Raw genomic sequence first — 16178 nt, 5'->3', positions numbered from 1 at the left:
GGACTCCAGCTGGAGGAGGTCCAATCACCACCTCCTCTGAGACAGCAGAAAAAGAAGGTGGGTAATGCTCTGATCCTCTCTTTACTCCTGTCTAGTGTCCAGTCAGTGTGTCTGTATGAACCCCTCTCTCTCTTAGTGTAGTGTTCATGTCCTGGAGTGTCCAGTCAGTGTGTCTGTATGAACCCCTCTCTCTCTCAGTGCAGTGTTCATGTACTGGAGTGTCCAGTCAGTGTGTGTGTATGAACCCCTCTCTCTCTCAGTGCAGTGTTCATGTCCTGGAGTGTCCAGTCAGTGTGTCTGTATGAACCCCTCTCTCTCTCAGTGCAGTGTTCATGTCCTGGAGTGTCCAGTCCGACTCTTAACGTGACTCTCCTGTCTCTGCTTCAGAAGCGCCGATGCGTCTTTTTGATGTCCCTGAGCTGCGTGTCGGTGGAGACAGAAGATCAGGACGAGCCGATGGAGGTGGCGGAGACCGTTGCTCAGGAGAGGAAGAGCGAGGGAGAAGAGGAGCAGGCTGCCGGGAAGGACAAGAAGAGGAAGAGGAGGGGCAGGTGAGCAGACAGGGGGGTGCCGCCCGGTCATGTCTGTGATTCAAGGAGGAGTCTCCTCTTGCTGTTTGATGTCATGGTGACGTCTGTGTCTATGTCCCTCACACCTGCAATAACAATATACTTTCCAGGTTACTTTCCTGGTTCTGTGCCTGCTAAGATCTGGACTGGACTGGACTGGACTGGACTGGACTGGAGCTGAGGGACACCAGACGACTGGACTGGAGCCTAGGGACACCAGACTGGACTGGACCGGAGCTGAGAGGCACTAGACTGGACTGGAGCTGAGGGACACCAGACTGTGCTGGACCGAAGCTGAGGGACCCCAGACTGGACCGAAGCTGAGGGACCCCAGTCTGTGCTGGACCGAAGCTGAGGGACCCCAGACTGTGCTGGACCGATGCTGAGGGACCCCAGTCTGGACTGAAGCTGAGGGACCCCAGTCTGTGCTGGACCGAAGCTGAGGGACCCCAGACTGGACCGAAGCTGAGGGACCCCAGTCTGTGCTGGACCGAAGCTGAGGGACCCCAGACTGTGCTGGACCGATGCTGAGGGACCCCAGTCTGGACCGAAGCTGAGGGACCCCAGACTGTGCTGGACCGATGCTGAGGGACCCCAGTCTGGACTGAAGCTGAGGGACCCCAGACTGCACTGGACTGAAGCTGAGGGGCCCCAGACTGGACTGATGACCTTTTGTTAAGCATCAATAAATTTTTTTAAAAAAAATCTGTTTAGCTTTTGTTTTTTTCCCTCCCCCCCCCCAAGGTTGCTGCTGGGAGAGGTGTGAGTGGGGCCAGCAGGGGGCGCTCTCACCCTGCGGTCTGTGTGGGTCCTGATGCCCCAGTATAGTGACGGGGGACACTGGACTGTAAACAGGCGCTGTCCTTCGGATGAGACGTCAAACCGAGGTCCTGACTCTCTGTGCTCATTAACAATCCCGGGGTGTCTCTGGAGAAGAGTAGGGGTGTTACCCCAGTGTCCTGGCCTGATTCCCCCCATGGTCTTTACCCATCATGGCCTCTTAATCACCCCCGTCTCTGAACTGGCTCCATCCCTCTGCTCTCCTCCCCACTGAGAGCTGCTGTGTGCTGAGCGGACTGGAGCATCATCCAGGTGGGGGCTGCACACTGGGGGGGCTGGAGGGGATCCCCCTGACCTGGGAAGAGCCATGAGTGGAGGGTCCAGACTTATTAATTATTATTATTATTATTCGTGCTGCACTGGGCTTCAGTCCTGGCAGTGAGAGGGGGACTCTGTGATCAGTACAGATACTTATGACTGTATAATAATACGCGATAGAAATGGAAACAGGGTAGCGCTGTAGTCTCTTCGAAACGTTTTGAACTGCCAGAAGAAGTTTTCACAACCCGGACTCGTGAAGGTACAGGTCTTCTTCCATCGTCCTTAGTAAGGTGAGAGGCCACACCCTCAGGGCGCAGTATCCCCGATGCACCCCCCACCACCCAAAACGACACACACTTCTGTGACGATTGGGAGACCCCGATTCGACCACCCCCTGCGGTGGAGGAAACGACCCGCTGGAGAGAACACGCAGACTCCACACAGAAGGGTCACCTCGGCATTTATTCCAACAGCAAAACAACACCAGAGAGAAACGGTCTCCGAAAGAGATGCGTACACCGGGAAAAACACGACAGGGTCATTACAAATGGGAATAGGAGTTCTTTTTTTCTTTTTTTTCCGGACGTCAGTTGTATCGTGTCCTTGTGATTTCTCCCGTTTCGAACGGAGTTTAATGTCGCGTTTCTACTTTATTAGAGAGAGGCACTGAACTTTGGGGAACGTGACATCCACCCAGTATTACTAGTAGCTTGATAAATATAAATGTTCTTTTTCCCCCCGTATTATACCTCGCGAAATATAACGATGGCCAACTCCTTAAGTCGAAATTTAAACCCTTTTCACGCTACAAGACTCCGGACGTTTCCTTTTTTGTCCTCTTTGGCCTCCAAAATAAAAAAAAACTGGGATCCATCGTGGCGTTGCCAAATTAAAACGTCAACCACTTTTCGGGCTTTCGTGCTGTCCATGATGAAACCGTCATGGTTGTGTAAGGATACGTTACGTCACAGACCGGCGGCGCTCGGACGTGAGGAGTGTCGTTACGTTTTTGAAACGGGCACGTCAGACAAGATCTCTGACAAGATCTCTGAAAAACCCAAACCTGTAAGATTCAGTTTTTTTATATAGCGCCTTTCACAACAAGAATGCCCCAAGGCCCCTAACAAAGGAGTTGTTCCACAGCCCCGCCACCCTCTGTGTACAGTAGAGCCCCCTGTCCTGACTGGAGGAGCTCACCCAGCTGTGTCTGGAGAGAAGCCGGGGTATCGGCTTCAACCACAGGTCTGGGCAGCTTGTTCCCCACCCCCACCCCCTTCTGTGTACAGAAGAGCCTCCTGTCCTGACTGGAGTGACAGTAGGGACGGGGTTCATGGGTTATCTGGAGGGGGACTTCGCTCCAACAAAACGCCCAGCCCTGCTGCTCCTACCTCGGACGGAAGACATTTTCCCCAGCTGCTTCATCGTCTTCTCCCTGCGGGAGACCGGCCGCCTGCCTGATCGGGGGGCGCTGTCGCTGGGGCGGGCCGCGGCCCCGACGTCGAGGGGCTCACGGGTGGGGGGCGCCCCGCTCGTCGTCGGCACCTGCGCCGCGTTCTCTGCCGCCGCCACCACCGCCACCACCGGCGTCGGGCCGCGGGCCTCACCTGGAGACAACACACCGGCTTCTTTTAACAGATCACCTCGGGAATCGGGAACAACGGAGCTGTGTGCGGCCGTCTGTACGGAGGGGTTCAGCGCGGGGGGGCTCCGGGCTCGGGTCTGGACCCGGGGGGGGACTGTCTGTGTGGAGTCTGCATGGTCTCCCTGTGTTCTCTGGGTCCAAAGACAGGCTTTTGGGCGAATTGGCTTCTGGGAAAACTGGACCTGGTGTGTGTGTGTCCTGTGATGGACTGGTGTCCTGTCCAGGGTGTGTGAGTGTGTGTGTGTGTCCTGTGATGGACTGCTGTCCTGTCCAGGGTGTGTGAGTGTGTGTGTCTGTGTGTCCTGTGAGGGACTGGTGTCCTATCCAGGTTGTGTGTATGTGTCCTGTGAGGGACTGGTGTCCTGTCCAGGGTGTGTGAGTGTGTGTGTGTCCTGTGAGTGACTGGTGTCCTGTCCAGGGTGTGTGAGTGTGTGTGTGTCCTGTGATGGACTGGTGTCCTGTCCAGGATGTGTGAGTGCGTGTGTCTGTGTGTCCTGTGATGGACAGATGGTACCCAGCCTGGACACCCATGAGACACTGGCTTCCTCAGAAGACTCTCACGGAGGGCACACTGTCCCTAACCCGGGTCTTGAAGAAATTACAGTGATCTATAATTCCTGCGCCTCGGAAGGGGTTATGACGTCTATGTCCGGCGCCCGCGCCCGCGGACCGGCGGTTCGGCGTCGCGCTCCGCAGCTCGAGCTTCGGTGCGAGGCAGGGCGGGAGGGAGTCGATGTGGCCTCGGCGCCATCTTTGCTGGTGAGTCAATTGTGACCGTTGCGGTACAATAAACCATCAATAAACCTTTTCCCACCCCGACCAGTATTTCTGTTGCGGCCCACGTCCCTTACAATCGACAAACTATAAAAAAACAGTAGCCCTTCGCAACATTACACGCCATTTTTTTATTTTAAACGTCCGTTAGATACGCAGGTGGCTCGATACCTGTCTTAACCTCGCCGGCTTCTTTATACCGGCAAGTGAATTTTATTTGGGGTCCCTCAGAATTGTGACAGAAATGTCAGTGAACCACAATAAAAAACGAAACTTTTTTTTAAAGGCGATGAATGGATTTTAAGAGTAACCGTGTAGCGACTGGCGTAAGGAAAAAAAAAGTTGTCTTTCCCTACGAAGACGTTTTGGTACAGGACTTTCTTTAAATATCAGTTGTGCATAGCGTTTTACAAAAAGTTGATGATGATCTTGGAGATAATTGCAAAGGAAAATTGAGATAACTACCAAAACATTACGTGTGAAACGACAGGACAGAACTTTGAACCCACAAAGAAACAAAGGTATGAAATATTGCCTCGTCATGGGGGGTTGATAATTGTAATAAGTGTTCCTAATTTTCGTAATGAAATGTATATTATGGGAGTCACACGTGAGATTTAGTGCATATACGTTTCATATTGTGCATATATACGGGGTTAAAAAGTGGAATGAGTATGATTATAAACTCGTGTGTCCTATAATCAGATCATTTTTGAACAAGCTTTGATTAGACAGGTGAAAAACCACATCATAATATATTCTCACGTCTGAATATCAGCTTCTCCCCTCTGGCCAACATTTCAGGGCTCCCAGATGTAGATCCCAAATTGAAACAAATATTCATTTGTTACCCAATTAAACAGTTAATAGAAGTGAGTGACCAGGGTAAATAAAGGTGGGTCAGTGTAAACTGTTTATTCTGGACCAGACTTTGTCATGTGTGATGTGTCATGACTTCTTATATTAAGTTTTATCTTTATATTTAGTTATACATGTGTAATAGATGCGATGTGTGTCCATAAAAAGGTTTCTCCAGGGGAAAATCAAGTTGGTTTTAAAACCGTGTTTCCTTTGTAGGGTACGTTTGCATTCCAAGTGTGGGGATTTTGCCTTTTTATCATATTTTGGATGTAAATCCGTGGTATTTTTGCAGAGACAAGTTGCCTTTCTTATACGCGGAGGGATCTGCTCGTGAGATATCCGCCCGGTCCATTTCTGAGCTCAGTATAAGGTGTAGAAAGAATGACTGTCATCATAACCCGCCTCTCACCCAGGTGTGGAATAATGTTGTGACTATTGCTTCAGCAATAACATGCTGATTGCATGTTTCTAGATGGGTATAACAGAGATCTCAACTACTGAGGGGCTGAGCTATATAATTGCTAACACTTATATAGCGCTTTTCTGGACACCCCACTCAATGCGCTGCACAGGGAATGGGGTATCCCTGTACCGCCACCAATGTACAGCCCCCACCTGGATGATGCGACGGCAGCCATAGTGCGCCAGAACGCTCCCCACACACCAGCTCTCAGTGGGGTGGAGAGCAGAGAGATGAAGCCAGTTCAGAGAGGGGGGTTATTAGGAGGCCATGATTGGTAAGGGCCAATGGGAAATTTGGCCAGGACGACTGGGTTACACCCCCACTCTTTTCGAGAGACGCCCTGGGATTTTTAATGACCACAGAGAGTCAGGACCTCGGTTTTACGTCTCATCCGAAGGACGGCTCCTGTTTACAGTATAGTGTCCCCCGTCACTATACTGGGGTATCAGACCGCAGGGTGAGCGCCCCCCTGCTGTCCCACTAACACCTCTTCCACCTCTTATTAGCCAATGAAAAATGGTAGCTTCCTCAGAGACACCGCAGGAAGACAGGAGTTTGTGATGAAAGTTCGAGAGGGATGGCCACACCCTAGTTCGGTCAGACTCGGCTGTCGATATTTTAGCAATAACTCCTGACTCCTCTCCTGAAACACTGTCAATACTGCACGTGATCCCCCTCTCTCCCTCGCGTCCCTCTCCCACCCCGTCTCCACCTGTGTAGCTGCCCCCCCTGGTCACTCCTCCTCGCTGTGCAGGGGGGGTCCCAGCCTCCTCGTCCTCTGGCCAGGAGCCCTCAGCCAAGCGGGATCAGCCAGATCATCACTCCATGATCCTTTCAGTATTCTAAATTCCTGATGTTGTTTTTTTTCTCCCCAGAAAACTGACTGTCCGCCCCACCTCTGCGCTAAGTGGACGATGAAGTCAGGTTCCAGTGTGCCTGGTGTTTACAGGTAATACTTCAGACTGGTCGGCCTCACCTTGGGGTGTCTGGGCGTTTGATATTATACAGTTGCAATGCTGAGGCCTGTGACTGTGATGCTGTAAGGCTACAGGAGTCTCTCTGGAGATCCTGAGTGATTTCCGGCGTTCGTGCGGAAACACAGCCCCACCCTCCCGCGGTGTCCAGTCCGCAGAATTTCCTGGAGACGTGGTCTCGCCGATGGGCGACCCCGCCAGCGAGAGACTAGCTGAGGCACAATGTTCTGTACGGTTCAGTTAATTAGACGCGCACAGATGTTGAGCTCATCATCCTTTTAATTGTGCCATCTATGCTAACTGTAGCCGAGATCGAACTATCAAGGTGACAGATCAATAATTTTAAATTAAATAGATGCATGATATTGCTAGCGCTGATGCAAGAGGCAAGTCAGAGGAACTGAACACAGAATGGATAGGAGTCGCAGTGAGTGAGAGAGGAATGAGCTAAATTATTTAAGAGAATTAAAACACTGAAGAACAGGAGACACAGTGAGAGAGAGGAGATCACAGGAAATACCTCAGTAACAAACATACTAACACACAGGACAGGAGACACAGTGAGAGAGAGAGGAGATCACAGAGAATCCCTCAGTAACAAACCTACAGGACAGGAGACACAGCGAGAGAGAGGAGATCACAGAGAATCCCTCAGTAACAAACCCACAGGACAGGTGACACAGCGAGAGAGAGGAGATCACAGAGAATCCCTCAGTAACAAACCCACAGGACAGGAGACACAGCGAGAGAGAGGAGATCACAGGAAATACCTCAGTGCAGACTATTTTAAGTGCAGACATCCGGACAGGAGACAGAGTGAGGAAGAGTAAATGAAACACAGTAGGATTGATAGGAGACGGGTTATGAAGAGATGGGACACACAGAGATGGAGAGAAGGGAGGCGACAGTTGAACTCGCTGGCTGAGTTAATTGACGCTGCTGTTTCTTTGGCAGATGAAGTCGGGGTCCAGAGTTTCGCTGACGTGGCAGAACCGTCCCAGCTCGGTCTCCTCCCATTCCTGCAGGTCAGTGCCCCTTCAGTCAGACCCTGTGTTCGGGGAGACACACAGGGAAGTCGCACACTGTGACAAAAGGCTCCAGAGACATCGCCGAACCACAGAATAGATCCAGAGCATTTGTGCACCTTTTGGAATTCTTCACGTATAGTGAAAGGTGAAAATAGAACCAAGAATGGGTGACGCGTCTTTACACAGAGGCGGGTGGGGAACAAGCTGCCCAGCCTAGTTGTTGATGCCGATACCCTGGCTTCTCTCCAGATACAGGTGGATTAAATCATGGGTCCAATTAATCACTAACTACCAGACAGGCTTGAAAAACCGAATGGCGTTCTCTCGTTTTTAACCTTTCTTCAATTCTTAGAAAACCTGCACGCAGAAAAAAAATAATTTGCATTTTTTTACAACTTCCAACGGTCAGGTCTGTGGGTATTTAAATCTGACTAGAATGTGTATTGTTCAAAATCTCTTGTTCACTATCAGTGTTGTTGTTTTTAGTGTCCTTCTCATTACTCCTGTGGGTTTTATACTGTGGTAAAGAGTTAAAAAAGTCCTCACTTTGTGCTGCTCTCGGTTTGTTGACGGTGGCGTACTCCACATCACTGTTGGGTAGTGTGATGTCTGTAGAGAACAGGATACGGGTCAATACTTATGTTAACTTATACTATACAGGATAAGACTTACATTAACACCATACTGAACAACAGGGCTCACTGTTCACACGCGTATTGAAACTGTTCAGACGACAGGACTCACTGTTCACGCTTGTATTCACGCTGGACACAACAGCAGGACTCACTATTATTACAAATGTTCACACTTGTGTTAAAACTGGACAGAGCAGCAAGAAGTTATCATGATGTTTTATTTCTGCTAGTTTAATAGATAGAAGTAAAAGATCCTCACTTTGTGCGGCTCGGGGTTTGTTGACTATGGAGTATTCAACAGCAGTATCTGTCTGTGTTAATTCTGCAAAGAATAAAACACATGTTCTCACCCGTTAACACTGTGCAGAGCAAGAGGGAATTCAATGAGTTAACACTGTACAGAACCGGACTCACTGTTCACACTCGTATTGACACTGTACAGAACCAGACTCACTGTTCACACTCGTATTGACACTGTACTGAACAACAGGACTCACTGTTCACACTCATATTGACACTGTACTGAACAACAGGACTCGCTGTTCACACTCGTATTGACACTATACTGAACAACAGGACTCACCGTTCACACTTCTATTAATACTTTTTTGATCAACAGGACTCAGTGTTCACACTCATGTCGACACTTATCACACTCGTATTGACACTGTACTGAACAACAGGACTCATTGTTCACACTCGTATTGACACTATACTGAACAACAGGACTCACCGTTCACACTTATTGATACTTTTTTGATCAACGGGACTCACTGTTCACACTCGTGTCGACACTGTTCACACTCGTATTGACACTGTACTGAACAACAGGACTCGTGTTGACACCGTTCACACTCGAATCGACGCTGCTCACACTCGTGTCGACACTTGACACTCGTATCCAGTAATGATTGCCCAACCCACCACTTAGCAGAGCTCCCATTGAACTGGCCCTGATTATACAATGCAAGGAGAAGTCTTCTAAGCCAATACTTGTAACCAGAAAGAGGCTGTATTTCAGTTATACAATATACAAAACAATACCATTTAACACAAAGATATATTCCACACCTCAGCATGCACATGATGAGATTCTTGATATTAGATTAGTAAAAACAATATCAATGCACTGAGAGACGCTTAAGAATAAAGATGCATCTGCCTGACTGCATTTTAGTTTTAAAAGGTTATCAGCAAATGCATTTAAAAGTAAAAAATGTAAAGTCTTACCTCTTGATCGTAGTGGTGATTCAATATCCAGGACCTTAGTCAAGTCTCAGAGTTACTGTACCTCCTGTCTCGATTGCAGGTGAAAAGTGAAAGGTATATTGCACTCAGCAGAAAGTGACACCGAGCAAAGACTCCACCTCTCCCAGAAAACAGCACTCCCCTTTGGCAAAGCAGTGGGTGGAGGAAGCCTTTGCTACCATTATCAAACACAGAAATCGTTATAATTTAATTTTAAAAACATGGCTAAGCATGGGTTTAAAGTATATTCAACAGTGCAGGTGCATTCAAAGAAATAGAGTTTCCCAAGCCCTCGCAAAGAATGACCATTTCCAAAGATGTCTAGTCTCAAGCATTAACATCCAAAGTACCTGTCTTAGCTGGGGCAGGAAGTTTGCCAAGCCACCTGAAAGAATTACCATTTCAAAAGATGTCTGTTGTAAGCCAGGTTCAATCATTACCATCCAAAGTATCGGTCTTCCCTTGGGGCAAGAGGGTTTCCTGTGTGTCTAGGATGTTTACTTCCCTTAAATAAAGGATGAATATGGGTACCATAGGTATTAAATCTCCCAAAGCTCAGAGTTAAACTAAAAAACCCTTGGTGAGTGTGTTATAACATGGATGGGTATTTATAGTCCAGTGCCTCCTATTTTACTAGAGATTCTGTTTGGGATTCAGAACTCGGGATCAAAATACTCCTAGGTACAGAGTAATTTTCACACCTTCCTGCTACCATGATCAGAGCAGTATTAGATTAAATTTGTCATTTATTAAAAGCCCAGTTTTTAACAATCATTTTCATGTGAACTTACTTTTTTCAAAGAAGGATCTGAGGTTCACTTCTTGAATTAAATCTTTTGAAAAGAGGTAAGACTTCTATTTTACATTTAAACCCATGTTTAGCTGTGTTTTTTAGATTTAACTGAACCAATTTCTGTGTGTGATAATGTCCTTGAATTCTGACAACATCACACTAAATTACATGATATAAAACAGCTAATGTTTCTAGAGATAAAGTTTCTGGGATGCTTCTAATTACTTTGCATTACCAGGGACAAGGTTTAATTCACCTTGTACAGTACTGAAAGACCAAAATGCTTTTTTTAAAAGTTATTTAACATTTTATAGAACTTTGTCTACTATGGCAACATGATGAGCTTGGCCACTTATCTTAGGATAAAGATAGGATAAAGGTTTATCTTTTGCACCTACCTGCCCCCCAGGGAAGGCCAATGCTTTCTACGTTGATGGTTCCCTACAGTAGACTGTACCTTATCTTCAAAGGTAATGTATATTGACCCAAATCAGTTTTGGAATCCAATCTACTGACGAGATGGAGCACATCCTTTTATCAGGATTTTAGCATCATATGTTTAGTATATTTAGTCCCTAATGCTGAAAGAAATGATCATAGAACATTTGGACACTTTGTGGGCATGAAATACAAAGAAAATCATGTTCTATGGTACAAGATAAATACAAAACTTAAGCTTTTATTTTAATTAGATTTGTTTTTAAAGCTTAAGCAATGATTTATTACATTAATATATGTGAAAATAACATTTTAGCATCATACGTTTAGTATATTTAGTCCCTAATGCTGAAAGAAATGATCATTTGTTTAACACGCACGGGTCTGTCTCAAAGGATGCAGTGCTCCTGAAAGGGCTCTCAAACCCTGCATTTCAGATGCCTAGCTGTATCCCTCACATGTGGCACCTCAGAATGACTTCTAACCTTACCTGTGGTGTCTTCAGTCCCTATTGCTCAATGCATGGTGTACGTACTACATACATGTGTCTTGAGAATGAGGAATGGGACCCTGAGACAGTCATTTGCCTGTTTCACAAATGATCATATTTTACTAGAGATTCTGTTTGGGATTCAGATGTGCATTCGGATTTATTGGTACATGCCCAGGGCAGTAAGCAGTCTGAGGATTTATTTCCAGACAGCATAGAGCAGTGAAGCAGTGAAGCAGTGCATAAAGCATAAGCAATCATTTATTACATTAATATATGTGAAAATAACATTTTAGCATCATACGTTTAGTATATTTAGTCCCTAATGCCAAAGACTCCAGCAGTCTTACAACCACTGCCCTGTTTGCCTCGCCAGACACGATCTCTATTCTGTTGTAATCCACGATGTTCTTCAGGTGATTTATCATGTCCTTCCTCGCCTGTTGAGAGGCCATCCTGATCTCTTCTGCCGTGGCGTGCTTCATACACGCCCTCTTCAAGTGAGCAGGAAGCCGATCAAAAGTATTCAGGCACATCTTGCACACCAGGGGAATCCTCGTGGGTTTCCTTTGAAAATAAATAATACCATCTGTGTATAGAAACAAGCTAAGACTGATTTCTTAAATTATCCTTAATTTTCTCTCTCATAGTTTGAGCATAATGATTTTATTGTATTTATATAAGAATTGCTCATTGCTCCAAAATAAATAATGGTTTCATAAAAAAGTGAACACTTACTTGGTCTCAGTCACAGACTTTCCAATAGAAGCCATTGTGGAGTTCAGCAACTGCAGGTCCTAGAAGTGGGGAAGGAATTTTAAAAGAGAAATTGAATTACAATACAGAAGGAATGGCTGAGGGATCACTGAAATATATATACAAATTCCAAAGACTGAGTCCATATCTCCTTTAGGTGAGGACAGACTGGATCAAACAAAAACAACATTTGAAGTGAATTGCAAATGTATTGAGTTGTGATGCAACTGTAACTTGAACCTAACATGACTGGGGCGTGCATTTTTGAAATTGCATTTTCACAGCTGAAATACAAAATGAAGCTGATCGCAGTACAAACTCAAGGTATTGTTGTAAAACTAAATATTCAACATGTTTCTACCTGTCCCTTTTCAGCTCACTCAGAAGTCCACAGCCTGCAGCCTGGTGCCTCTCTGTCTCTCCCCCTCCACACTGCTGGTCCAGTGGAGGTGCTGTTTGATCCTGCAGGATCTGTCCAGTCTCGTATAGTCTTACTGAGCAGCGCAGGGCTCCCTGGCCCCAGGTACGAACAGTGAGTGTCAGTGCAGAACAGCTCTCTGACACTCCGCTCCCTCACTCCAGCTGATCAGGGCAACTACACAGTGAGGGACCTTAAGGGAAGCAGTATCAGCACTGTGATCGTCACTGTGGGCGGTGAGCAGGTCTACAGTAGGGTCACTAGAGGGCTCTATATTCTTGACAGAGTGTGTTCTTCTATCATCCTCTGTCCTGATTGTCTTTCAGCTCACAGAGACACTGTCACCCTGCAGCCTGAAGCCTCTCTGTCTGTCCCTCTGTTCACTGGAGAGCCAGTGGGGGTGCTGTTTGATCCTGCAGGAGGTGGAAACTGGACCTCAGTGTGTTCTGTCCAGAACAGCACAGCCAGCTGTGTCCCCCAGTACAGTTTTTTATTTTTATTTTTGATGATTAGCCATATGTTGATTATAATATTGTACATAATGTATAATTTGAACTCGATATTTTTCAGGAGTGAATGATTGTATATTTTCAGAATAAATTTCGAAACCAAATTATTGTCCCTCGATCTCTGTCTCTCTCTCGTCCTGCTGTCTGTCAGTCCCTGCCTCTCTGTCTCTCTCTTTCAGCCCTGTCTGTCAGTCTGTCTGTCCCTCGATCTCTGTCTCTCTCTCTCCTTCCTCTCTCTCTCGGTTTGTTTGTCCCTCAATCTCAATCTTTCTCTTTGCCTGCTGTCTTTCTGTGCCTTCATCTTTGTCTCTCTCTCTCCTTCCTTTCTGTCTGTCTCTCTGTCTGTCCTGCGTTGTCCCAGCTGGGCCTGTCTCCCCGGCTCTCTGCCTTCAGCTCTGTTCGCCGATGTCCCACCAGCCCGTCTCTCTCTCAGCCTGTCTCTTGACTTGCAGGAGGAAGAGGAGGTGGAGACAGCTCCTTCGGCAGGAGAGAGGTAGGAGGTCAGTGCTGGTCCCACCCTGCCTCCTGTCCTGTCTGTGGTGGAGTTTCGCCGTCTTGTCTGTCCCTGGGTCTCAGTGTCTCTCTCTCTTTCAGCCCTGTCTGTCAGTGTCTCTCTCCTCCTCCTCTCTGTCCTCAGTGTGTCTCTCTCCTCCTCCTCTCTGTCCTGTGGTGTCCAGGCAGTGTGTCTCTCTCCTCCTCCTCTCTGTCCTGTGGTGTCCAGTGGGTCAGTATTAGTGGGCTACACCCAGGCTCACTCCCTGCGAGTGTGATCTCAGCAGAGTCTCTGTGCTCTAGGGACACTTTACTCAGCTGTCTCTCTCTTTCTCTCCCTGTGCTGTCCCTCTCCTGCCCCCTCTCTCCCTCCTCGGACTCCAGCTGGAGGAGGTCCAATCACCACCTCCTGTGAGACAGAAGAAAAAGAAGGTGGGTAATGCTCTGATCCTCTCTTTAGGTACAGGTCTTCTCCCATCGTCAGGAGCAAGGTGTATCGTGTCCTGGTGATTTCTCCCGTTTTGAACGGAGTTTAATGTCACGTTTCTACTTTATTAGAGAGAGGCACTGAACATCCTGTGATAGACTATTGTCCTGTCCAGGGTGTGTGAGTGTGTGTGTGTCCTGTGATGGACTGCTGTCCTGTCCAGGGTGTATGAGTCTGTGTGTGTCCTGTGATGGGCTGGTGTCCTGTCCAGGGTGTGTGAGTCCGGGTTGTGATGGACCTGTCATGTGATGGTCTGCTGTCCTTTCCAGGGTGTGTGTGTGTCCTGTGATGGACTGGTGGATCACAATATTAATTCTCCTCCTTGAATCCCTCCTTCATCGCCAGAGTGAAAGCAGGACACGGCAGTAAAAGCTCAGCCTTGTGGCTGGTGGTCCTCTCGGCCACACGGGGGCGCTGTGGCTCCACGGGGGGGTTATGTTCAAGTCCCGCTGGGAATCGCACCGACGCGACGGAGTTCGTGAACGTCCCCGACACCAAGAAAACGAGAGAGAGAAAAAAGGTCGTTTTCGGGGTTCAAAAAGCAACCCCGAGATTCAGGCAGTTTCCCCGCTGAGCTTACTCTGCCGAAAACACGCAGGTTTTATTTTTTTCCCGTGCCCCCCTCACACAGGCCGTTTCTGTAGCGTGAAGTTGTGTTTTTTTGCGCGGCGGTCGGTGAGGGGCGAAATTGTATTTATTTTTTTCCCACGGTCTGAAACGGCCGGGTGGTGTTGTAGAGAGGTCGACGTGCCTGGTTTTCCTCGTCTCCGAAGCCCGTTTTTTTTTGAGTGCCGGAGCCCAGTGAGCTCAGAGGAGTGAAGAGAGAGGAGGAGGAAAGGACTATATAGCGCTTAATAAACACGTGTTTCTTCAAAAAAAGATTCGCGGGTTACTTCGACTTCGATCAAATCACAGTTTCAGCTTCAGATTCGCTCTGAAGTATCCCCGTGAAATCGGTAAGTCGCTCAAAAGCGTCGCTGGCGAGAAATAACAAAATAAGTTGAGAAATAAGTTGTTTTTTTTAACATTACTCCACTCTTATTGGTGTGATCGTGCTGTAAAAAGATATTGAGAGGAGGTGCACCTCTACACAGAGAGTGGTGGGGGTGTGGAACAAAGCTGATACCCTGGCTTCTCTCCAGACACAGCTGGGTGAGCTCCTCCAGTCAGGACAGGAGGCTCTACTGTACACAGAGGGTGGTGGGGGTGGGGAACAAGCTGCCCGGCCCTGTGGTTGAAGCCGATACCCCGGCTTCTCTCCAGACACAGCTGGGTGAGGTCCTCCAGTCAGGACAGGAGGCTCTACTGTACACAGAGGGGGGAGGGGGTGGGGAACAAGCCGCCCAGCTGTGTGGCTCCGCCCCCTCCCCTCCCCACTGTGACTCTGCTTGTCTCGGCAGGACGATGCACCAACAGAGATGCCGCACGGCCGTGCGCAGTCGCAGCAGGACCCAGGCCCGGCGAGGCGTCGTAAGTCCACCCCTGCCGCCCGCCTGCGTCCAGCGTCCAGCCCTCCACCGACTGACCTCTCCGCCCCCAGCAGCGCTCGCTGTATTATAATAATAATAATAAAGCTCCACACTCTGACCCTAAACTCCCGATACCCTACAGCTCCATACACTGACCCCTAAACTCCCATTACCCTACAGCTCCCCACACTGACCCCTAAACTCCCAATACCCTACAGCTCCCCACACTGACCCCTAAACTCCCGATACCCTACAGCTCCCCACACTGAACCCCACAGTCCTGATGGCCGAGAGGTCTCTGCTTGCTGTAGTGATTGAGTGAGCTCTGTGGACCTGACCTCTGTCTTGTGTCCTCGTTTCCAGCGTCTCCTTGTGGTCTGTCACTTCACCAGACCTGAAGGTGAGATCTGGGGAGGAGACAGAGCACCCCCTAACACCCCTGAGCTGGGTTACAGGGTAAGACAGCTTCTTACTGTTGGACACACCTGTCCACACTCTTACTGGACACACTGGACACACTGGACACACTCACCTGTCCACACTCTTACTGGACACGCTGTACACACTCACCTGTCCACACTCTTACTGGATGCACTGTACACACTCACCTGTCCACACTCTCACTGGACACACTGTACACACTCACCTGTCCACACTCTTACTGGACACACTGTACACACTCACCTGGACACACTGTACACACACACCTGTCCACACTCTCACTGGACACACTGTAGAGACTCACCTGTCCGGACTCTTACTGGACAAACTCACCTTTCCAGGCGTAGTCTGCTCCTCATCCCCCCTGCGTTGTGTCTCCCCCTCTCCCCGCTGGACAGAATCCTGTGGTGTCTTCCTGTTTCCCCGAGCTCGTCCAGAAACTGGAGAGGGCGGCCGAGCTGCAGCTGGAGCTCCCGGGGTCGCCTGGCTCGTCCCGCTCGGGCTCGCCCGGCTCGTTCCGCTCGGTGTCCCCCCCCTCCTCGCCCGAGAGCCCCCTCCGCTCCCCGCCCCCGGCCCCCCCCCCCTCAGGC

The 16178-nt window shown here is 48.7% G+C and overlaps 2 long non-coding RNA genes across 2 annotated transcripts; one reads left to right on the top strand and one right to left on the bottom strand.

Annotated features, from left to right (window-relative positions):
* On the top strand, positions 1–1267 carry LOC138243218 (uncharacterized). Its single transcript, XR_011192046.1, has 3 exons — positions 1–57; positions 388–551; positions 680–1267. It is a non-coding gene; the product is annotated as an uncharacterized lncRNA (long non-coding RNA).
* A 10090-nt stretch (positions 1268–11357) lies between these two features.
* On the bottom strand, positions 11358–12913 carry LOC138243208 (uncharacterized). Its single transcript, XR_011192039.1, has 3 exons — positions 12134–12913; positions 11755–11813; positions 11358–11583 (listed from the first exon to the last, which is right to left on the bottom strand). It is a non-coding gene; the product is annotated as an uncharacterized lncRNA (long non-coding RNA).
* Positions 12914–16178: the final 3265 nt, after the last annotated feature.

This window comes from Lepisosteus oculatus, chromosome 14 (genome assembly GCF_040954835.1).
Source record: "Lepisosteus oculatus isolate fLepOcu1 chromosome 14, fLepOcu1.hap2, whole genome shotgun sequence".
Classification (NCBI taxonomy): domain Eukaryota; kingdom Metazoa; phylum Chordata; class Actinopteri; order Semionotiformes; family Lepisosteidae; genus Lepisosteus; species Lepisosteus oculatus.
The sequence above is the reverse complement of the archived record's forward strand: the minus strand, read 5'-3'. Positions and strand labels throughout refer to the sequence as shown.